The sequence below is a fragment of the Mesoplodon densirostris genome, chromosome 3 (assembly GCF_025265405.1).
Source record: "Mesoplodon densirostris isolate mMesDen1 chromosome 3, mMesDen1 primary haplotype, whole genome shotgun sequence".
In the NCBI taxonomy this organism is placed as follows: Eukaryota; Metazoa; Chordata; class Mammalia; order Artiodactyla; family Ziphiidae; genus Mesoplodon; species Mesoplodon densirostris.
Window position 1 is genome coordinate 56,582,543 of NC_082663.1, and position 25,013 is coordinate 56,607,555.

Consider the following 25,013-nt stretch of genomic DNA (forward strand, 5'->3'; position numbering starts at 1 on the left):
CAGGCGGTGCACAGCTGGACAACAGGTGTGGGTGAGGCTGGGGACAGGACTGGTCGGGTAGGCCAGGCAGCCTAGAAGCCTTGTCAATCTCTAAGGAGTTTGGATTTCACCCTATAGGCAACAAGAAGCCATTAAGGGTTTTCAAGGCGCAGTAACGTAATGCAAAGTTCACATCACAAAGATCCCTTAGGCTGTCGTGTGGGAACAGGACTCAGGGAGCCAGGTGACTCATGAGAGCTCCTGCCGTTCTTCAAGTGAGAGAGGATTAGGCACTGAACACAGATTCAAGAGACTTTGTCAACGAGACTGGACAGAATTTGGTGAAGGGGAGGGGTGTCAAGGAAGAAAGTACTAAAAATCATTCCAATATTTTAGGCTTATATACCAGAACAGTAGCCAACCACCCAGCAAAGGGAGGGACCCACTTCCTGCAGTGAGCACAAGAGCACATCATGGATGCACATGGATAATCTAAAGCCCCACGAATGCCAGTCTACAAAGTTAGGGAGCCCCACGAATGTAACCCTTAATTCCTGCGATCAGCTCCGTCTCCTTGCTACAGCTCCCATTCTGCTCACAAAGGCTCAGTGTATGGAAAGGCCTTCATGAAAGCCGGTCCTTCTAAACACCCTGCTGTCTGTGCCCAACCCTCAATGTACAAGAGCAGACTGTCCCCAACTCACTTGTGTGTGCTGCACAGAATCCTTTTCTTTGGTTTGCAAAGATATAATTTCAAACAGCTTATCATCATGGAGCAGCTTACCTCTATTTTTTAAACCACAATGAAAGCAACTGGGCCTCTAAAGACCCTTGAAACCCATATATGTCCTTAATTGATCCATAGTTCTCAGGGCTGCCAGGCAGTCCACCTGGGTCAGCTGAAACACATCCACATGTGGCTTGCCTGCCCCAACCCAAGCCATGCAGTCAGCCAACTCTGTCAGTGATACCCTCCGAGCTCAAGTATCTGCAACTAACTGCCTGCAGGTCACAACCAGAGAGTACACATTTATTCCTGCTACCAGAGGGAAGATTTAGTTTTATTAATTTTCCATTACAGCCTTTACTCTAATAAAGATGTACACACATATTAGCCACCAAAATGTTCATCAAATCATCCTTCGTAAGAGGGAAAAGTTGCAAAGCATCAGAATTTCCAACAACAGGTTACGAAGAAATTACTGTCTATCTCTATCATGGAATAGTATGTAACTCCTAAAAACGCTCCTCCATAAGAGGATCTATGGGTATGACAAGATGCTCACTACAGAATGCTTTCTAGAACATCAGCTCCATGAGGGCAAGAGATTTGTTTTGTTCATCAATGTACCCCCAGTGCCTAGGACAGGACCAGGCATGTGACAGTAAGTCTTTATCTGTTGACTGAATCAGTATAAGAAGTAGGAAAAGAGGATGCCAGAGTCTGGTTCTATTTCTGTAAAAAGAAACACACACACCACACACACACACACACCACACACACACACACACAGAAAAGGATCTGGAAGGATATACATCAAAATGTTACCAGTAGCTTTCCCTGGAAGGGTGGGCTTTTGTATAGTCTTGTTTTATCTCTTTTTTTCTGCTCACAGTTCAAGATGCTATTGTAACAAGAGCCAAAACAAAAAAGAAATTATTTTGGTGGTGGGGGAGGGGGGCAGAATCCCATAACAAACTCAGCTCTTGTTCCTCAGTTCACATATGAACTCACTGCCCTTTACATGCCAGAATAACCTTACACTAACCTAATCGTATGTGTAACCCAGAGCACTAATTTGCACAAACACGGAACAGTCCCTCCTGGCTCACATCTGACTTGACCCCTTGGCTTTAACCTTATTATCAGCCTGGGTGCCATGCAGGACCCTCAGGATCCCATCACTCTTGATAGAGCCTCATCCTAGTCCCCCATGACTGAGCTCGGTGAGAGTTTTTCCAATTCCTCCCAAACCGAAAAAGGACATTTTACTACTCTCTTCATATAAACAGACTGCCCATGTTTGCAGGGCAATTCTCCTCTCCTTACTATACCAAACATGAGAGTATGAACACTTTTCACCCAGTTTCTCTAAAGGCAGTTAAAAAAGCACCCAAAGATATCACCTGCTGGGGCTTCATCCCAATTAAATTACAACTGCCCTGGAGAAAAACAGGGCAAGCAAAAACAGTCAAACTTTGTGAAATCAGCTTGCATGAAGTTGCCCTGGTACCAGAGCTGGTGTGTATAATCCTCTCCTGGCTGAGCTAATTGGCTTAGCTCACTGATGACGTTATAGCCTCAGAAGCCATTCTCTGATTACAAGAATGAAAGTTGCCAAATGATCTTCAACCACAGCACCGACGGGCCCAGGGCCACCAGAAGAATATTTGGGGAAAGAGCTATTTTAAACAAATGCTCCTGTGGGTATAAGGATACTTTTCTGTCTAGACTCCTGGTAACACCTGTTGCTCACTCATCCTGCCCCCGTCTACCGTCCCCTTGACAGCAATGTGGCCAAGGCAAACCATGGCCACCTGACAGAGCCCAGAGATGCAGCCACGTGAACAGCAGTCCCTGGCAGCCCAGGCATCGCATGCTCTGGTGCAGCCTGTCAGGCCCAGACAGCTCTGCTGCCAGGTGTCAAGAAGACACCTTCCCTTCTTCTTGTGGGAAGACAGTAGGCTGGTTAAGCCAATAGTTTAAACTTTCAGATGGCCAGGGAAAGGAGTCTTCTTCCTGAGTGTATTAACAGATTTGGATCTGGCATGCAGATCAGCATCAAGCAAGTAGAAGGAGAGGATGGCAGAATCCTTGTCCACTCCAATCCAATCCTCTATACCTAATCATCCCCAATAAGTGGTTGTCTAGCTTACTCTTAAATCCTTATGGTGACAGGAAACTCACTACCTTATGAAATAGCTCATTTTATTGGGAAGAGTCTTCCTTATACTGAGCTGATCCCTTCCTATAACCTTTGCTCCCTTCATTACATGTTAGAAAGTTACATAGAAAGAATCTCATACCTCTCTCATGCAATTCAAATCAACATAGATTTCTGTGTTAGGCATATAAAATGGTTCAGATACATAGGGGTAAGTGAGTGCTGGAACCCTGGGGGAATTTGCCAGTTCCTGGCAGATTAGAGCCCTAGAGACAACAGACTAAGCCTAGGCTTGGGCAGAGTTGGAGGTCAGATAGGAGACCACTGCATAAAGCTAGGATTCCCAAAGGACCATCCTCAGAGGAAAGAAGAAATAGTGCCATACCAAAAGTCTATAAAGACACTGTCTGAGTCAAACTAGATTCCAGATGGAACAGGAAAAAAAAAATATTTCCCTATAAATCCCTAAACACAAGTTCACATTCTCTGAGGTAAAATTCACACTATACATGTAAACTTAAAAAATCAAGTTGAAATCTTCATTTTAATAGTCCTGTGTTGGTCATGCAAAAGCAAAGTAAACTTTCTCTACAGGCAAACACTTAAAACTCAAGCCTCAGGAATTCTCAGGAATTTTCACAGATGAAGTTTCCAGTAACATCAGCTCAAAATTCTAAAATTACCAGGCACACAGGGAAACAAGCTACCATGATCAAGACTGAGAAGCAAGAAGAAATTGCTGAATCAGAACGACAGGCTACAGATATTATCATTATCAGATACAGAATGTGAAATAAGAGCATTTAATGTGTTTAAAGGAATTATTTAACCTTAGAGGATTTAATTTTTGAGAGCTTTTTCCTATTTAAAGGGAAAAAAAGCTTATCAAAATTAACAATTCAGATTGGAAAAAATGCCAAAATAGAACTCCTAGAAATAAAAAAAACACAAGAATTGAAAGTGTAAACTCAGCTGATGAGTTTAACCATATAAAACTGGAGAGAGTGAGTAAACTGAAAAATAGATTTGAAAACAATACACAAACTACAGTATGGCAAAATCCACAGATTCAGGAAGCAATATAAACCTCAAAAAAGATAAGAAAGAAAAAGGAAAAAAAAAAAACCTACACCCATTGTAGTGAAACTACAAACATCAAAAGCAAACAGACCTTTAAATCAACCAGAGAGAAAAAAACAGATTACCAATAAATAATTTAAATTGGACTGACAGTAAAACTAGACTGACAGCTGATTTCTCAATCACAGAAATGTAAGCTGGAACCCAATAAGATGGTAAGCTTAGAGTGCTAAGAGAAAATAAATCTCAACCTACTATTCTCCACCTAATGAAATTCACTTTTAAGACTGAGAGTGACATATACACACTGCTATACACAAAACAGATAATAAAGTCTTACTGTATAGCACAGGGAACTCTACTCAATACTCTGGAATGACCTATATGGAAAAAGAGTCTAAAAAAGAGTGGATATGTGAATATGTATAATTGATTCACTTTGCTATACAGCAGAAACTAACACAACATTGTAAATCAACTATATTTCAATAAAAATTTTTTTAAAAAGACTGAAAGTGAAAGATAATTTTAAATAAATCAAAACTAAGAGAACATGTTACTAACAGAAACTCATTAAAGAAACTCACTAAAGGACTTCCCTGGTGGCACAGTGGTTAAGAATCTGCCTGCCGGGGGTTAGGAATGCAGGGGACAAGGGTTCGAGCCCTGGTCCAGGAAGATCCCACAAGCCGGGGAGCAATTAAGCCCGTAAGCCACAACTACTGAGCCTGCACGCTAGAGCCCAGGAGCCACAACTACTGAGCCTGCGTGAGACAACTACTGAAGCCCACGCACCTACAGCCTGTCCAGGCTCCGCAACAAAGAGAAGCAACCGCAATGAGAAGCCCACGCACTGCAACAAAGAGTAGCCCCCGCTCGCCACAACTAGAGAAAGTCTGCACAAAGCAATAAAGACCCAATGAAGCCAAAAACAAACAAACAAATAAATAAATAAAACTGTCTAAAGAACTAAAGAAATATTCAAAAAAGAATGTATTTAAGAAAGAAAATGATCCTAGAAAGTAGATCTTAGATGCAAGAAGGACTGGAGAACAAAGTAAATGGGTAACGGGGTAAACATAAATAAACATTGACTATATAAATAGTAACAATTATGATCATTTGAGGGGCTAAAAGATCAATGTAGAATTAAACCAATAAGTCATGACAACAGTAAGTTCTAACTAAAGGAAAAAAAAAAGAAGACTGAAGCTAAGGCATTTGATTTCTTGTACAGAAGGAGAATAAAATATTAACTATCTTTAGACATTGCTAAATTAAATGTATCTATTAAAATTTAGGGTAAGCATTAAAACAATTTAAACAGAGTATATCATTTCCAAACTACTATAGAAAAACTGGGCAACTGGTGTTGATCAATAAAAAACAAAAGGCAAACAGCAATCAGAGAACAAAAAGAAATAAAAGTAATCCAAATCGGAAAACAAGAAGTAAAGCTGTCACTGTTTGCAGATGACATGATACTATACATAGAGGATCCTAAAGATGCTACCAGAAAACTACTAAAGCTAATCAATGAACTTGGTAAAGTAGCAGGATACAAAATTAATGCACGGAAATCTCTGGCATTCCTACACATTAATGATGAAAAATCTGAGAGTGGACTTAAGGAAACACTCCCATTTACCATTGCAACAAAAAGAATAAAATATCTAGGAATAAACCTACCTAAGGAGACAAAAGACCTGTATGCAGAAAATTATAAGACACTGATGAAAGAAATTAAAGATGATACAAAAAGATGGAGAGATATACCATGTTCTTGGACTGGAAGAATCAACATTGTGAAAATGACTCTACTACCCAAAGCAATCTACAGATTCAATGCAATCCCTATCAAATTACCAATGGCATTTTTCACAGAACTAGAACAAAAAATTCCACAATTTGTATGGAAACACAAAAGACCCTGAATAGCCAAAGCAATCTTGAGAAAGAAAAACGGAGCTGGAGGAATCAGACTCCTTGACTTCAGACTATACTACAAAGCTACAGTAATCAAGACAGTATGGTACTGGCACAAAAACAGAAATATAGATCAATGGAACAGGATAGAAAACCCAGAGATAAACCCACGCACAAATAGTCACCTTATCTTTGATAAAGGAGGCAAGAATATACAGTGGAGAAAAGACAGCCTCTTCAATAAATGGTGCTGGAAAAACTGGACAGCTACATGTAAAAGAATGAAATTAGAACACTCCCTAACACACAAAAATAAACCCAAAATGGATTAAAGACCTAAATGTAAGGCCAGACACTATCAAACTCTTAGAGGAAAACATAGGCAGAACACTCTATGACATAAGTCACAGCAAGATCCTTTTGGACCCTCCTCCTAGAGAAATGGAAATAAAAACAAAAATAAACAAATGGGACCTAATGAAACTTAAAGCGTTTGCACAGCAAAGAAACCAAAAACAAGATGAAAAGACAACCCTCAGAATGGGAGAAAATATTTGCAAATGAAGCACTGACAAAGGATTAATCTCCAAAATTTACAAGCAGCTCATGCAGCTCAATAGCAAAAAAACAAACAACCCAATCCAAAAATGGGCAGAAGACCTAAATAGACATTTCTCTGAAGAACATATACAGACTGCCAACAAACACATGAAAGAATGCTCAACATCATTAATCATTAGAGAAATGCAAATCAAAACTACAATGATAAATATCATCTCACACTGGTCAGAATGGCCATCATCAAAAAATCTACAAACAATAAATGCTGGAGAGGGTGCGGAGAAAAGGGAACACTCTTGCACTGTTGATGGGAATGTAAATTGATACAGCCACTATGGAGAACAGTATGGAGGTTCCTTAAAAAACTAAAAATAGAACTACCATATGACCCAGCAATCCCACTACTGGGCATATACCCTGAGAAAACCATAATTCAAAGAGTCATGTACCAAAATATTCATTGCAGCTCTATTTACAATAGCCAGGACATGGAAGCAACCTAAGTGTCCATCAACAGATGAATGGATAAAGAAGATGTGGCATATACATACAGTGGAACATTACACAGCCATAAAAAGAAACGAAATTCAGTTATTTGTAGTGAGGTGGATGGACCTAGAGTCTGTCATACAGAGTGAAGTAAGTCAGAAAGAGAAAAACAAATACCACATGCTAACACATATATATGGAATCTAGAAAAAAAAAAGGTTATGAAGAACATAGGGGCAAGAAGGGAATAAAGACGCAGACCTACTAGAGAATGGACTTGAGGATTCAGGGAGGGGAAAGGGTAAGCTGGGACAAAGTGAGAGACTGGCATGGACATATATACACTACCAAACGTAAAATAGATAGCTAGTGGGAAGTAGCCACAAAGCACAGGGAGATCAGCTCGGTGCTTTGTGACTACCTAGAGGGATGGGATAGGGAGGGTGGGAGGGAGGGAGAGGCAAGAGGGAAGAGATATCGGGACATATATATATGTACAACTGATTCACTTTGTTATAAAGCAAAAAGTAACACACCATTGTAAAGCAATTATACTCCAATAAAGATGTTTTTAAATAAATAAATAAATTTTTTTAAAAACAAAAAAACAACAGAAGGCAATAAACAGGAAATAAACATTGAAAACGTGAGGAAAAAACATGAAATAAGATATAAATAAATCCAAGTCAAGGAGCAACCATGATTTAGTGTAAATAGATTAAATTCTCAGTTAAAAGTGAAGGTTGTCATTTTTTAATCCAAGTATATGCTAACCACAAAAAAACAGAAAACCATAAGAATGCAGAAACATTGAAAGTAAAAGGATGAAGTCAGCCAAGTAAATACTAAATTAACAGAGAGATTTACAAAACAGAAATAAAGTCACAGATGTAGAAAACAATCTTATTACCGGGGGTGGGATAGATTGGGAGATTGGGATTGACATATACACACTACTATATATAAAATAGATAACTAATAAGGACCTACTGTATAGCACAGGGAGCTCTACTCAATACTCTGTAATGACCTACATGTGAAAAGAATCTAAAAGAGAGTGGATATATGTATATGTATAACTGATTCACTGCTGTACAGCAGAAAGTAACACAACATTGTAAATCAACTATATTCCAATAAAAAATTTTTTAAAAAAGAAAAAAGTCACAGAAAAAGAAAGGGAGCTATCATATCTGGGAAAATACATTTTTAGGCAAAAAAGTATTACTTGGACATTAAAAGGATCATTGCAAATTGATACAAAGTTCTGTTCACTAGGATATTATAACACTTATGAACTGTATGCTGCTAAGAAGTAGGACTTCAAAAATATTGATAGAAGGCAAAAGGTGAAGGAACCATGGGAAAACTGGCAAACCCACCATCATAGAGGGAAATTTTACACATCTCTCTCAGTAACTGATAGATAAATAGATAAAGCATCACCAAGGATTGGTGGATTTTCCCACTCAACATCCATTCTAATCTCTCTGTGGTATATCTTCCTGGACTGTGGGGCTAGAAACCTAAAACTACATTTCCCAGGTTCCCTTGTATGACCCAGTTTTCCTGGGACAATCATGTCTTTGCCCATTTTCCTGGTAACTATTAACAGCACCTCCTTTTTACACTCAAAAGTGTCAGGTGTGGATAATAAATTATATAGTTACTCTATTTATATGTAAAACACCATAAAGGCAAAAGCTTTTTTCAAGCATGCTATATTGGTGACTCAAATATCAAAAACCACATTACTTTCAATGGTATGATTTTTCCAAAAAGGTGAACTCTTCTGAACGAAGCAAATTACAATCTTCTCTTGGATTTACATGATGGTGACATTTCTGGAAAGTTCAGTGTGTACTAAAAGCATGCAAAAAATCTTTAGTGCTTACATATAAAATGGAGATTGAGTCTGGGCTTAGATCATTTTCAACAGGTTTTCCACCTAAACAGAAGTTCAGAGACAATCATGCAGGATGTAAGACAATTCTTCACTGCAGGAAGCTATTCTATACATTGCAGGATATTAAGCATTTACTGTTTCTCACCCACTAAGTGCCAGTTGTGCATCCCCCAATTATTGTGACAAAATCAAAACACCCTCAACATGGTGGCTTCACCCCAGTTTAGTACCACTGAATGTAGATGATGGAGGCTATTTCAAATTACAAGTGAACATCCATCCAGAACTTGGATCACATGTCAGGGGCTCTGAGGCCTTTCCGTACATCCTGTTTTCCTGCAAGATTTTACATTTTTACATTTTGCCTCCCCTTAGACTCTGAAACAGTGGCTGGATTTACTATATCTCTATCCCAGAAGGCATTTCTAAAAATTATCTTTTTATAAAAAAACAAACTGTTCTAGAGCAGTTTTAGATTGACAGGGGAAAAAAAAAGGAAAGACAGTACAGAGTTCCCATATACCCCATACCCAGTTTCTTCTATTATTAATAACTTACATTAGTATGGTACATTTGTTACAATTAATGAACCAATGCTGATACATCATTATTAACTAAAGTCCATACTTAATTCAGATTTCCTTAGTTTTTACCTCATGTCCTCTTTCTGTTCCAGGATCCCAGCCAGGACACCTCATTACATTTAATGGTCATGTCTTCTCAGACTCCTCTAGGCTGTGATAGTTTCTCAGACTTTCCTTGGTTGTGATGACTTTGACAGCTTTGCAGAATCCCAGTCAGGTATTTTGTAGAATATTCCACAGTTAAAATGTGTCTCCTAACTAGACTGGAGTTATATGTTTTTTGGGAGGAAGATCCCAGAATTAAAGTACCATTTTCATCACATCATATCAAGGGTACCTGCTATCAACATGACTTATCACTGTTGATGTTAATCACCTGGCTCCAGGTAGTGTTGGTCAGATTTGTTCACTGTGAAATTACTACTTATTCCCCCTTTCCATACTGTGTTTTTTGGAATGCATAGCTCACACTGAAGTGTGGGGAGTTATACTCCCCCTCCTTGAGGGTAGAGTATCTGCATAAGTTACATGGAAGTTTTCAACTCTCTCCCAGTTATTTATCAATCAATTGTTTATATCATGAACTCATGGTATTTATTTTATATTTTTGGTTATGATCCAATATTATTTTATTTTTCTTGTTTTTCAGATTGTTCCAGCTTTTGCCATCGGTTCCTGTGTCCCTTTGACATACCTCGATTATTGGCACTGGGGTGAAGCGGGTGGTTTTTGGTTTTGGTTTTGGTTTTCTTGGCTGTGCCTCGGGGCTTGTGGGATCTTAGTTCCCCTACCAGGGATTGAACCTGGGCCCTCAGCAGTGAAAGCGTGGAATCTTAACCACTGGACCACCAGGGAATTCCCCGGGGTTTTTTGTTGTTGTTGTTGTTGTTGTTTTAGAGCTTCCTTACTTTCTGGCACTAGAAGATGCTCCAGGATCAACTTGTAAATATCCTGTCTCTGTGCCAGAATTAGCTATTTCTTTATTTCTTATACTGGAGAATGGTGTTAGAACCAAGATCCAGGTGCTAAGTGTACTGGTGGCTACATTGCTTCTCGGCCCTCTCAGCTGACAGAGCAAGGGAATACATGTGTGTACACTAACCCATGAATATAATCATATATATAAATAAATAGCACTACATGTAATCATCCATATTAGGCTAAACACGAGTTCATACTATCATCTCCGACTCTCTTACTATGAGAACCATTTTAACCTGCTCCCCTTGCTTATCTGTAATCCCACTCCAACAGTTAAAAAAACTGGTTCCCACCATGCACCATCCACTTACTTAATCATTTAGTTCCAGTATACATTATAGCAGTATCAGGACTGTTAATCCAGGCTCCCATGGGAAACAACTTTATTAACTAGAGTATATACAATGCTTACGGACACTTTGCTTTTAGCCCTACAGACTCTGCTCATTTCCAAACTTCCTTAGGTCCGCACCTTCTTCCTCCACCCCATTCAGTGCGTTGTTGCATACATTTGTAATACAGCTGGATTGCTCTGTCATATTTGTCACATTATCCATTCCATCCTGGAATGCCCTGACTTCCTAAACCATTTTTTAATTTGGATACATTAAGATTCACACTTTGCCCTCTAAAGTTCTATAGGTTTTGACAAATGCATTTTTTTTCTCATATACTCACCATTACAGTGTCCTACAGAACAGCTTGATCACCCTAAAAAATGCCTCATGCTTCATCCTTAAATCCCTACCCCTAAATCCCTGGCAACCACTGATCTTTTTGCCATCTTTATAATTTTGCCTTTTCTAGAATTTCATATAACTGGGATCATACAGTATGTAGCCTTTTCAGACTGACTTATCTCATTTAGCAATATACATTTAAGATTCATGCATGTCTCTTCATAACTTGCTAGTTCATTTCTTTTTATCACTGAATAATATTCCATTGTATGGATGTAACATAGTCTTTACATCCATTCACCTATTGAAGGACATTTTGGTTATTTCCATTTTTGGGTGCTTATGAAAAAAAGTTATAAATGTTCATGTGCAGGTTTGGGTAAGGGAATAAGTTTTTTAATCAGTTGGATAAATACCTACAAGATGCTTGTTAGATCATATGAAAAACTGTAATTTGGGCTTCCCTGGTGGCACAGTGGCTGAGAGTCCATCTGCTGATGCAGGGGACATGGGTTCGTGTCCCGGTCTGGGAAGATCCCACATGCCGCGGAGCGGCTGGGCCCGTGAGCCATGGCCACTGAGCCTGCGCGTCCAGAGCCTGTGCTCTGCAACGGGAGAGGCCACAACAGTGAGAGGCCCGTGTACCACAAAAAAAAAAAAAAAAAAAAAAAACTGTAATTAAATTTGTAAGAAACTGTTATTCTAGCTTCCAAAGTGGCTGAATAATTTTGCAGTGAATAAGAGTTCCTATTGCTCTGCATCCTTGTCATCAATTGGTATTGTTAGGTTTTGGGGTTTTGGCCATTCTAATAGGTGTGGAGTGGTATCTCACTGTTGTTTTAATTGACAATTCGCTAAAAACAAATGATGTTTAGCATCTTTTCATAGGCTTATTTGACCTCTATACATCTTTTTTGGTGAAGTATCTGTTCAGATCTTCCTTCCATTTTTTTAATTGGGTTGTTTTCTTATTGTTGGGTTTTTTAAGGTTTTTGTATATATTTTATACAAGTCCTTTATAAGATATGTGTTTTGCAAATATTTTCTGCCAGTCTATGGCTTGTCTTTTCATTCTTCTTAATAGCATTTTTCACAGAACAGAATTACTGACTTTAATAAAGTTCAATTTATCAATTTTTCATGAAGTAGGCTTTTGGTGTTAGATCTAAAAACTCATAACCAGGGGCTTCCCTGGTGGTGCAGTGGTTGAGAGTCCGCCTGCCGATGCAGGGGACACGGGTTTGTGCCCCAGTCCAGGAAGATCCCACATGCCACGGAGCGGCTGGGCCCGTGAGCCATGGCCGCTGAGCCTGCGCGTCCGGAGCCTGTGCTCTGCAACGGGAGAGGCCACAACAGTGAGAGGCCTGCGTACCACAAAAAGAAAAAAGAAAAAAAACTCATAACCAAACACAAGGCCGTCTAGATTTTTCTCCCATTTTTCTTCTAGAAGTTTTATAGCTTTGTACTTTACACTTAGGTCTACGATACATTTTGAGTTAATTTTTGTGAATGGTTTAAGATCTGTGTCTAGGCTCATGTTTTTCAATATAGATACACAATTGTTCCAACATCATCTGCTGAAAACATTATCCTTTCTCCATTAAATGGCCTTTGTTCTTTTGTTAAAGGTCAGTTGACTATACTTGTGTGGGTCAATTTCTGGGCTCTCGCCTGTTCCAATGATCTATGTGTCTATTCTTCAGTATTGTGTTGGCTATTCCATATAAATTTTAGAATCAGTTTGTCAATGTTTACAAAATAACTTGCTGGGATTTTGAGATTTTTTTTGAATCTATAGATCAAGTTGGGAAAAACTATGTCTTAACAATATTAATCTTCCAATCCATCTTCCAATCCATGAATAAATGGAGAGAATCTCTCTCCATTTATTTAGATCTTTTTTTTAATGTTTTAAATACTGTTTTTTATATTTTCTGAATACAGCTCCTGTACTTATTTTGTTGGAGTTACAACAAGTGTTTAATTTTGTGCTACAGTAAATAGTATTTTTAATTTCTAATTCAAATTATTCCTACGTATATAGGAATGCAGGTAACTTCTAACAGAGTATTCTTAATTCCTCCTTCCCATCTCTTATGAAAGTGCTGTCATTCCTTTCACTTATCCATATGCTTTAATCTCCCAATACATGGTTATTATTAATGCTTTAAATAAATGGGTATCTTTCAGATCAATTAAGAATAAGACAAATAAAAGATATTATCTTTACTCCTTTTCTAACACTTTATACAGATCTGAGTTTCTGACCTATATCATTTTCCTTCTGCCTGAAGAACTTCTTTTAACATTTCCTGAAAAGAAGATCTGGTGGTCATAAATTCCTTCACTTTTTGTTTATCAGAAAATGCCTGTATTTCTTCTTCACCTTAGAAAGAAAATTTCAGCATATATAAAACTCTAGGTTGGCTGGGGTTTTCTCTCAATACTTTATACATTTCATTCTACCTTCTTCTTGCTCATGAGGTTACTCATGAGAAGTTCACTGTAATTCTTATCCTTGTTCCTCTACAAGTATAGTGTTCTTTCTTCTAGCTTCTTTCAAAATTTTCTCTTTGTCTTTGGTGTTCTGCAGTTCGGATATGATATATCAAGCAGGTATTTATTCTGAATAGTGCTTTCTGAGCTTCTTGGATCTGTTCTTTGGTGTCTGTCATTAATTTAGAAAGTCCTTGGCCATTATACTTCAAATATTTCTTCTGTTCTGGTCTCTCTTTCTTCTGCTTGTATTCCAATTAAACATATGTTACACCTTTGAAATAGTACCTACGGTTCTTGGGTGATGAGTTCTGGTCTTTGTGGGAGTTTTTTCCCATTCTTTTTTCAACTTGAATTTTAGTTGGGGAAGTTTCTATTGACCTATCTTCAACCTCAGTGATTCTTTCTTTAATTGTGTCCAGTCTACTGATGAGACATCAAAGACATTCTTCATCTCTGCTACAGTATTTTTTTTAGTTCTAGCATTTCCTTTGATTCCTCCCTAGAATTTCCATTTCTCTGCTTACATTATCCACATGTTCTTGTATACTACCTACTTTTTCTACTTTTTTCACTAGAGCTCTTAACTTATAAATCATTGCTATTATTTTAAATTCTGTATATGATAATTACAACATCTGTGTCATACCTAAGTCTGGGCCTGATGCTTAGTCTCTTCAGACTATTTTATTCTTGTCTTTGGTAAGCCTTGTGGTAAGGTATGGGAGAGAGGAAGCATTCTATAAACATATGATTATATCTCAGTTTTAGTGGACTTTAGTCTCTGGACTGTGACCTTCACAAGTGCTTCTTGTAGCTTTCTCCTGACTTAAATGAGAATGGAAGGCTAAAGGGAGCTCGAGTGGGCGGAATGTTCTTTCCCCAGTGAGATAAGGTTCTGGCATTTTCCCCTTGGAGAGTAGACCTTGGTTAGGGAACATGCTCATGGCATATCACAATGATTACTCTTCCCCTCCCCTGCCAAAGCCACAGGGAATCCCTCTTGAACCTTCACCATGAGAACCTCGTAGTGTTCCTGGAGGTGAAACCCACTGAAGTGTGAGGACCCCCTAAGACTATAGCACCAGGAGTTTCTCACTTTTGAGCTAGCTCACACTTAGCTTCCAGCAATTCATCAAAATTATCACTGTTATTACCAAAATTACCTGCAGCTTCTACTTCAGATAAGCAGATCTAAGCTGTGGCTCTTTGGATTCACTTTTCTCTCCAGATTTCAGGGTGGTGATTTGTCCTGCAACTTCATTTCTCTGACAGGCCTCAGAAAAGTCATTGGTATATAGTTTATTCCAATGTTTCTTGCAAAAACAGAAGTGGTGACTTTCAATCCAAAGACATTTCAGAGCTGACACTGAAAGTCTAAAAATTATCTATTTTAATTAGAAAAAAACTTAAACAAGATTGGCAGGATGTAGTCATTGTTAAAGCTGAGTGACAGACTCATAGATGTTCTTTATAAAATCTCTACTTGTAGAACATTTGAAAATTTTCTTAACAAAAAAAGTTTATTTTTAATAAAAATTATTGTTAAGTATCTGAAACAGGGTAGCTTTAATTAATAGGCACAGAGGAAGAAAAAATAGTCATAGTCAACAGTATTTATTGAATATCCAATATGTGCCAAGGACTGTGCTAAGATAATTAGGATACAAGGATGAAGACTACTGTTTCCTGCCCTCATGGAACTGACTGCCTTTTGGGAACAGCTAGCATTATGTAATTATGAATTAATTATTGTGCTAAGGGCTACAAAGGAGGCTTTTTTCATGGTGCTATGGAAGCAGATAATAGAGAATAAAGAATCTAACCTGGTCTGGAGGGTAAGAGGAGGTAATCTCAAAAACAATCAGAAGAGACATTGCAAGAGGAGCCCCCATGCTGGGCCTATCTTCAGGAGACCCAGCAGCCTGGATGGAAGGTATAACCTGAAGTGAGTCAGGCTGGACCTGAGGGCTGGCCTCCAAAGGTTAAACATAATAAAGATAATGTTAAAGGTAAAAAGAGTGAGAATGTTTCAGAAGAAAGCAAAATTTCCATAAGTTGGAATCCCAAGTAACCTCCTACCCCTCCTGACCACCTGAATGTAGATTGGACAACCAAGTGAGATTTTCACAATTCATTCTTGTTTCCTATAATATTAACTTTTCAATGAACCCTCCTTCCCTACCCATTCAAATTCTCTCTGGGTACCAGTAAGCTCTGGATTAACTTGTTCCTGGAGTAATCCCATAAAAGAAGGGTTGAGACTTCATGTTGGACAGAGATAAAGACAGAGGAGCTAGGCAATTAGAAAAAAAAATTGAAATTTTGGAGTTCTGCACACAGGTGTGCCATCGTTGCAACATATAAACTAATGCAAGATACATGTCTCTTGTGTGTAACATTTTATTCCCATCTGGAAAACAAAAATTATGCCACTTACCAGCTCTAGTGTGGACTATTGCTAAGCAAGTTGAACAATTATGTCTATGAAAATATTTTCTATTAATTTATTACATAGCTTAATGATAATTTATAATGGTAATTATTAAAATATAGACTGATATCAACATTTAGAGCAATGTCTAAACTTCCCAAATTATCAATTTATAATTTTTCAAATAATAGCAATTAACCATCTTTATTATTATGGCTAAATGATAATGATTTGTAATATAGTATCATATGTTTGCTCTAAATAATAAGAGAAACACTGATCTATTATGGTGAAGATAATAACACTAATAATGGAAGACTGATGATTGCTAATCACTTCATATTATTGGTATTAAAATATCCAATCATCAAAAATCGGGGACTTCCCTGTTGGTCTTGGGTTAAGACTCCACACTCCCAATGCAGGAGGCACAGGTTTGATCCCTGGTGGGGAACTAAGATCCCACACACTACAGAGCATGGCAAAAAAAAAAAAAAAAAAAAAAAAAAATCGGGTGAAATAAAACCTAGTGAAGGCGTATGGCAAAATAAGTGATCCATATTTGCCATGTATTTCAAATCAGGACTCTAGGCCAGTGGTTTGCCACACTGGCTGCCCATTAGGAAAGACAAGACTGGGGACCTTTTAAAAAATACCAATGCCCAGTACCCCCCACCTCCCCACCCCCAAGAAACTGACTTAATCAGACCAGGTGTGGCCAATTTTTTTCAAGTTCCCCAAGTGACTCTAACATGCAGCCAGAGTTGAAAACCACTGCTCTTGATGTTTGATTTTTACAACTGAGAATAAAGATCTATTTGCTCCTAGGGGCAAAATGGAATTCTGAAACCCACTTGCCCAGCCTCTGTCAATCAGTTCTGTGTATAGCAGAGGAATGAGTTGTTAGTTTTAGTTGTCAAAGCATTTTCTTCATGGAAAAGAAGTACATTAAAATACCAAATTACAGTATTTACATATCGCATGTTTTTTCCAACTGCGTTCCCATAGCAACTAAATCCATTTGCTCCCTACTTTCTCCTGAGTTATTTTCCATCGTGAGCCATGCTTTATTAGTGAGGCAAACAGTCTGCCCTCTGAAATGACTGTTTTGCTGTTTACTATTTCTTTGCCAAGGAATTCAACTCTATTTGGCATCTTCCTCCCTCCTGTGCTACCAGGATTTGATAAAGTTGGCTGCTGGTTCGGGCAGAGATAGTGTCCCTGCCCACTTTGCTCAATCTGGAGCAGTCCCTGGGTTTCTTCTGATGAGCTACTCAAGAAAAGTCAAGTGGAGAGGGAAGCTTCCCTCAGGGAACCTGGAACTGGAAAAGGATGCAAGACAGGGGATCCATCGAATCCCAAACAGTGACCAAGTTGCTTAAATTGACAGTGGACAGAGGGTAACCCAGCTCCCAGGGACCTCACTAGGCTTGGTCAGGCAGGGTTACTGGCAGAAAGGAGTCACGGCTTTGGAGCTGGACACCCTCGAGTAAGCAGGGAGAAAGTGAGTCCTGCTCCTGTCATGAAAGCATTACTCAGTCCCCTGAGAGGAGGCCCAAATAGGCGCAGGACACTGAGATTTCTTTGTGATTTCACCCAGACAACTTGGCAGACTACAGGGCCTGTTTGTTTGTTTGAAACTATGACATTTCACTTGCTAATGGGGCTCTGCTTTGCAAGGGGACAGGGATGCCGAAGAAGACTGCAGGAGGGAGGCATCAGGCCCGGTGCTTCGGCGCAGCTCCCCTCGCTGACACCTGCCGCCAGGATGGACCTGGGTCACCAGCACCAGAGGAGAGATGAGGGCCACCAGAGACCTGGTGATGCTTCAAAATCTCTTCTCACTTGCAGATTCAGAAGACTCCTCTGTCCATCAGCACTAATGGAGAAGACTTGTTTCCTCCTTTCTCCCAGGCTCCAAATAAAAGTCAGAGCTGTGGTGTAGCTGCCCAGGGGCAAGGAGGCTGGTAACCCAGGCAGCCTCAGATGGCAGCAACAGAAATCACAGGCGGTCAGAGTTTCCCTCTCACGGGCAGCATCCAGGGGCAACTTACAGATGTGCATCAGTTACATTGCTTACCGCCAGGTTCTGGGGGTCACTGATAGAATCCTTCAGGACTCTTCCACCAACATCATTTATTCAAGAATAACTCCCTATATCAGTTGGGGTCCCAGAGGAAACAGATGCCATACTTGAATTGGGTAATTTGAGGAGAGTTTAATTAAGGGACTATTTACAAAGGTATGGGCAGGGATACCCATAACATAACATAACACGAGAGATGGTGTGTTACCTCAAAGCTAGTACTAGAAGGGCACTGCTAACAGCCGAGGCCCAAACAGCAGAATCCAGAGGCAAAGCTGTATGGAGCTGACAGGAGCTGAGGCCTTCAGCTGAGGGAGGCGGCCAGCATGCCATTAGCACACAGGCATAGAGGCAAGGAAAGGAATACCTGGACCTCATTCTCCTCTCTCCCTTCCATCTGCCACCAGAGCTCACACTGCCAAACCTAACTAGAAGTTGAGGGCAAGGCAGCTCATTGATCTGGTCCACACAGGTCAGCCTCCTGGGGCACAAAACAAGGTGAAGTGGGGGGAAAGTGTCTGGGAGGGCAGATAAGGACATCAAGCGTCCGGTCTTATGCACCAGAGCCACCGTGATACCCCATTACAGGAATAGATTTGTTCTACCACTGTCAGAGCCCTCCCAGATGCCAGCAAGTCCCAAGACAACTGTGTCCAGGGGGTCAAAAGGGAACACTGAGAGTTTGTAATATGATGTTCAACCACAAAGAAGGCAAGCAGAAGCCTGATTTACACAAGAACATAAAGGTGATACTGAGAATACAGACTCAGCGTCCCAGTCCTATTCAGTGGTACATCACTGACTTGAATCACATTGCTGCTCGTGTTTTACATTCTTCCTGCTCAAAAGGAAATCACAAGGACCCTGATATGCCCACTTCACGTGGAACACTTGCCTGGTTACTTATTTAGAAAAAAAAAAAACGTACAGGGAAGCCCAGTTATTCTGAAGTTTGGTTTCATTTGCAGCATTAATTATGAACAGACTTTTAGAGTCTGATAAGATGATACTTGATTAGGGAATATTACTCAGCCAAGAAAAGAATGAAATCTTGCCATTTTTGACAACATGATTCTAGAGGGTATGACGCTAAGTGAAATAAGTCAGACAGAGAAAGATAGATACCATATGATTTCACTTATATGTAGAATCTAAAAACCAAATGAACAAACAGAACAGAAACAGAGTCATAAAAATAGAGAACAAACAGGTGATTGCCAGAGGGGAGGGACGTGGGGGCAGGCGGTGAGGAAACAGGTGAGGGAGATTAAGAGGTACAACCTCCAGATACAAAGTTAATGAGTCACAGGGATGAAATGTACAGCAAGGACAATATAGTCAGTAATACTGTAATAACTTTGTGTGGTGACAGATGGCAACTAGACTTCTTGTGCTGATCATTTAATGCACAGAAATATCGAACTAACATAGTGTTGTAGGTCAGTCAGTAAAATAAATAAATAAATAATTTTAAAAAAAGGTGATACTTGATTATTGAAACTCTGATGTCTAAGGAAAATCTGCAGGATGAGTGGTCCACATTCTGGTGGAGCTCAGATAAGAGCAGATATTTGAAACGATGTACAGAGTATACGGAGGTAAGAGCAAGGTGCTCTTCTGCTACCTTCGAGTGGGGAGAGGGGAGGCAATAATGGTTACAACATCTGCCCTACCTGATTTAAGCAACCTGTCTGACGTTCTACGTTTTGCCTGTTTGTATGACAAGGAACCTGCAGAGTGCCTATGTATGGCTCAAAACAAGATGCTCTGACCAAATGCGAATGCTGATTGTGGGAAGTAGCACAGCTTTTTTTAAATTCAAGGTCACATGCAAACTTGGTGGTGCGTTCGTTCTCTACTGCAATTTATTCATAAAAATTCATAATTTCCTGGATTTCAAAACCAGGTCAAAGATGTATGCTTAATCAGTTTAACTCTAGAATTGGCCCACTTTAAGGTTAAAGAAGACAAAATTTACCAAACTGGTCAGAAGAAGGTAACATAGGGTGGTAGAAATCAGATTCTAATTAATTTGGACTCTCCATACTTTATACTGTTTTATTTAACACGTTCATTTTTTCCTAGTTGTTTGCTGACTGGGCGTATCATGCACTGGTCATCTAAGAATCATTCTTCTTTGTAGTCCACAGCTATGGTGACCATATTTTCCCAAGTAAATATTAAAATTTACTACCTTGACTCATACTAACCTGGAAACATATGGTCACCATGGTTATGATACATGCGGAGGCACACTGGGGTTAATAGCATCCACAATAATAGCCAAAAATATCCTCTCAAAAGCCTCTCTTTAACCCATGAACCTGTTCTCCAGGAAACTTGATATTTGTGATTAGAGTGGTTCACAGTAAGTTCAGACAAATGGAGGCATTTGTCACTTCCCTTGTACTTTCATCCTTTTGCCTTCCCATATCCAACAACTACCCCTCTCCCATCCAAAACAATAGAGCAAATACACTGAACACAAACCAATACACTCCACTCTGCTCTTAAGCCATAGAATTTCTCCACTGAGGTCTTTAGTAAACCACTTTGCCCAGACAGCTGAGGTCACCACTGTTCAGACAAGCCCCTTGGTTTTCAATCTTTCCTCTCTTCTCCACTGCAATTGAGGTTCAGGTCTCCACAGCTATGGTCTCCTTCTAAGACCCAGGTTAGTCATAGGAGGTACGTGGAGAGCCACATGTCTTGTGTGGCTGTAGAGTAGGTTCTGGGGAGAACAAGGAAGACAGGGCCCAATAGAGAGGGGGAAACTGATTATCCTCCACCCACTGGGACTGGAGTTAGATACAAGGCCAAAGATTTTTGTAATTTTTCCTATAGCATCCACAATAATAGCCTATAATAGCATCCACCAGTGAGGAGCTATCACTGGTTTCTAAGCAGGGATGTGAATTAATCAAAGACAATTTCAATGGCAATGGGAAGGATGAAATGGGAGGGATGGGGAGAGAAAACTGCAGGTGGGACACCAGGTGACAGATGAGAGCCCAACTCTAGCAGTGTCAGTAGAGAAGGAAAAAAAAAAAGAATATCTAGAAAGAAAATTTCTCAACAGAGTCAAATGCTGTAGAAAAGTTAAAGAGAATAAAATTTTTTGAATTTAGCTATTTGAACTTGTGTTTGGTGTCAAGAAAACTAAAAGGACATAATCCTGTTTCTCAGAAAACTGTCACTCTAATTGAGGAGCCCAAAATGTTAATGAAACACTAAAGTATCTAGAACGCAATTTGGTGTCTATGAAATATTTCTTAAATGACGAAGATGTTCTTCCATTTTTTTTTTCCTTCCCACCTCTTCACACTTCTTTTTTCTTCCTAGAGACCTGCCTTTTCCCAGATGACAAAAGGTTGCCACAAAAGTCGATATTTTAGTTTACAAGTCCCCTTAACTTACAGATACTTTTCTTTCTTTGGGTTAGTTTAAACCTCACTTACGATGTTAAATGGAAAGTGAGTTTTATTTTATTTTATTTTAAAGATCATTTCACTAGGGGAAAGAAAAGGAGATGAGCTGGAGGCAGAAAGTTAAGTTAAGAGATTCTGGTACTACTTTTCTGGTTATTTTAAGATGCTATACCATCTTCCAGGTGCCAAAGGATGAGTATTTACTCCTTACAAGGTAAATTCTAACTCCACTGGAACAAAAACACAAATATGCAGCTACAAATCAAATCTTTTCCCCAAAACTCTAGGCTTAGGACTATGTGGTCAGCTGAATTCTTGGAAGACATAGTTCCTCAAAGGGGATCTCAGGCTGAGCCAGGAAGAAATAATAAAGCTGTTGCTTAAAGTATTTGCAACTAAGCACAAAATACAAAGGTGCTCAAGGTGTAAGGTTATTAAGCCATGAGATTGATTCTGTAAAGCACACGGGAACAACCAAAAAAAAAAAAAAACCAAATCTTTTTTTATATTATAAAGCAACTATCAAATATCATAAAATCCTCTCATACTCTTCTGTTTTCTACCATGAGCCTGGTTTCACTTTAATACCCCCCAAACCACTCTGTGGAAATGTTTTACATGTCAACAAAGAAGCAAACAGTAACCAGAGTAGACAAAGAGAAATTTAGCTCAGACTTACAGGTTTATATATAGAGTGGCCAGACATTCTTTTCCTATTCTGCCCTTCGCACTTGCATTCTCTAGATCATGTGTCTAAGTGCTACTTTGGATGCTCAAATGACTTTGAATACAATATATTACCTCCTGTTGAGACCCACATTGTTCTCCCCTGATTTTTTAGTAGTCTTCCCACCCTCTATTACTAGTGTAGTGGTGGGTTTTGTTTTCATTCCTCAGCTACATACACTAAATTCCATCCAGAGCACTTATTCGCCTGGTTTTTTTGGCATCTTTCCACATGCGTCTGCATTCCTGTTAAGGGTAACATCTTCATCCCTTTCCATTTCCCCTCTTTTCCATTTCCTATGGTTTTCTCTATTTCTGTTCTTTGGCCAACCCTCCCTGCAGCTACATGTATTTTCAAATCTTCCCTGTATTTTAAAATTATCTTGGTATTCTCAGCCTTTGGGCTTTCAGGACTTATTCAAACTCTCTCATCTTTCCTCTGCCGCCTTTCCAATTATTTCTGGGTCTCATTTTGCACGGTCTACCCATAGCTTCCTTTTAAGTAAAATTTACTTTCTAAATAGTGAGATGCTTTACCAGGAGAGATGCTTTCTGCAACCTCTCCTTGCAGCACAAATTCAAAGTCTTCAAGATGAGTGATCCACCCATCCATTTGCTTCCATATGATCTATCCAGAGTTCTAGTATCTCCCCTTGTCATTAGTGATACAGACCACATTTCCCTAGTACAAAATGTTCCCAGAATTGGGAAACTTAGGCTAAGAGTGAGCCTGTACCAATGCCAAGTTACTGGGCGTCTCTTCTCTTAGCACCCTACATTGCTTGCCTTCCCCCATTATCTCATCATCCTTCCCAAAAGGACTTTCTGAACTTTGCACAAGGCACATACACACACCACACAGACTCACTTGGAAGCCTGCTAATGAAAATTAACCAACAATTATCCTACAATTCATGGGGTCCTCACTGTCTTCTTATTGATCTTGATGATCAGTAGTCAGATATCTGAGTTCTGTTATTTAAGATTCATCTTCCTTCTCTCCTCTGTGAGCTGACATATCTTGATGAAGCCCTCATTTAGTAGGGACAGTATTGGCATCTCTATGAGAACAGTATAAAATAATCTTTAGCTCCCATTTAGTTTTAGTTCAAAACACAAAGTTTAAATGCCACAAAAAAACCAGATTTATGGATCATTCTGTTCAAAGCTTTACTTATAACAACACTATGGACATATTCTAAGATAGTTCTACCTCAAAAAAAGGACTATAAGAACATTCATAAGATGCCAGTTTGAACCCATGCATTAAATTGCCTTCCTTGCGCTCGCTTTGGCAGCACATGCTAAAATTGGAAAGATACAGAGATTAGCATGGCCCCTGAGCAAGGATGACACGCAAATTTGTGAAGTGTTCCATGTTTTTATATACAATGGAATATTACTCAGCCATAAAAAGGAACGAAATTGGGTCATTTGTAGAGACATGGATGGAGATAGAGACTGTCATACAGAGTGAAATAAGTCAGAAAGAGAAAAACAAATATAGTACATTAATGCATATTTGTGGAATCTAGAGAAAAGGTACAGACGAACTGGTTTGCAAGACAGAAATAGAGACACAGATGTAGAGAACAAACATATGCACACCAAGCAGGGAAAGAGGGGATGGAATGAAATGGGAGATTGCAACTAACATATATACACTAGTATGTATAAAATAGATAACTAATGAGAACCTGCTGGATAGCACAGGGAACTTCACTTTGCTGTACAGTAGAAACTAACACAACATTGTAAAACAACTATACCTCAATAAAAAACATTTTTAATCCAATTGGACATTTATATCAAATATTGAACATTTTCTATCTCTTGGTTACTATTATGTACTTTAAGATTCTGTTAGCAACTTAAATATGGTATATTTTTCATGGACCTCACCATCTCTCTTGGGAGACTGGTAGATATAACTAAATATGCTGAATGAATTAATCAGCATGAGGGACAAAAGTCACAACTGATGACATGAAACACATTATAGATGTAATTCCTGCTTTCCATCTGATTCAACAGAGTATTTGATGACTGAACTTAAATTAATAATTCTTTGTAATGAACTTACAGTAGGTGACTTGTGTTGTAAAACATAAACTCATTTGTATAAAAAGAGTAATTTTTGTTATCTCACAGTGTATTCATTCCTATTAAATGACATAAGGTATAAATAATGTGCAATACCTTACAACACAGCTGTGACAATTAGAGCATTACATCTCTGTATTAAAGTTTGGCAAATCAAAAAAACTTGCCTTCCTTCCTACATTCTCATTGAAATAGACAAAAAAAATTAAAATGAAGGAGAAGACATCTATATCAGTCCTGGAAAACAGCAAAAGTTGTGACAAATACTTGTCAAAAATTGTTGTGAGGGCCTCCCTGGTGGCGCAAGAGGTTGAGAGTCCGCCTGCCGATGCAGGGGATACAGGTTCGTGCCCCGGTCTGGGAGGATCCCATATGCCGCGGAGCGGCTGGGCCCGTGAGCCATGGCCGCTGAGCCTGCGCGTCCGGAGCCTGTGCTCCGCAACGGGGGAGGCCACAACAGTGAGAGGCCCGCATACCGAAAAAAAAAAAAAAAAAAAAAAATTGTTGTGACTTCCTTTACTAGGAAAATATAAAATAACAAAATTGACTCAAAAAGAAGTAAGAAATATAAATAAGATCAAAGATACTATAATAAAAATACCATCAAATAATTGTCAAATTATAGGGGCTTCCCTGATGGCGCAGTGGTTGGGAGTCCACCTGCCGATG

The 25,013-nt window shown here is 39.1% G+C and overlaps 1 pseudogene; it reads left to right on the forward strand.

Moving 5' to 3' along the window:
- The first annotated feature begins 23,525 nt into the window (after positions 1-23,525).
- On the forward strand, positions 23,526-23,625 carry LOC132487240 (U6 spliceosomal RNA; annotated as a pseudogene).
- Positions 23,626-25,013: the final 1,388 nt, after the last annotated feature.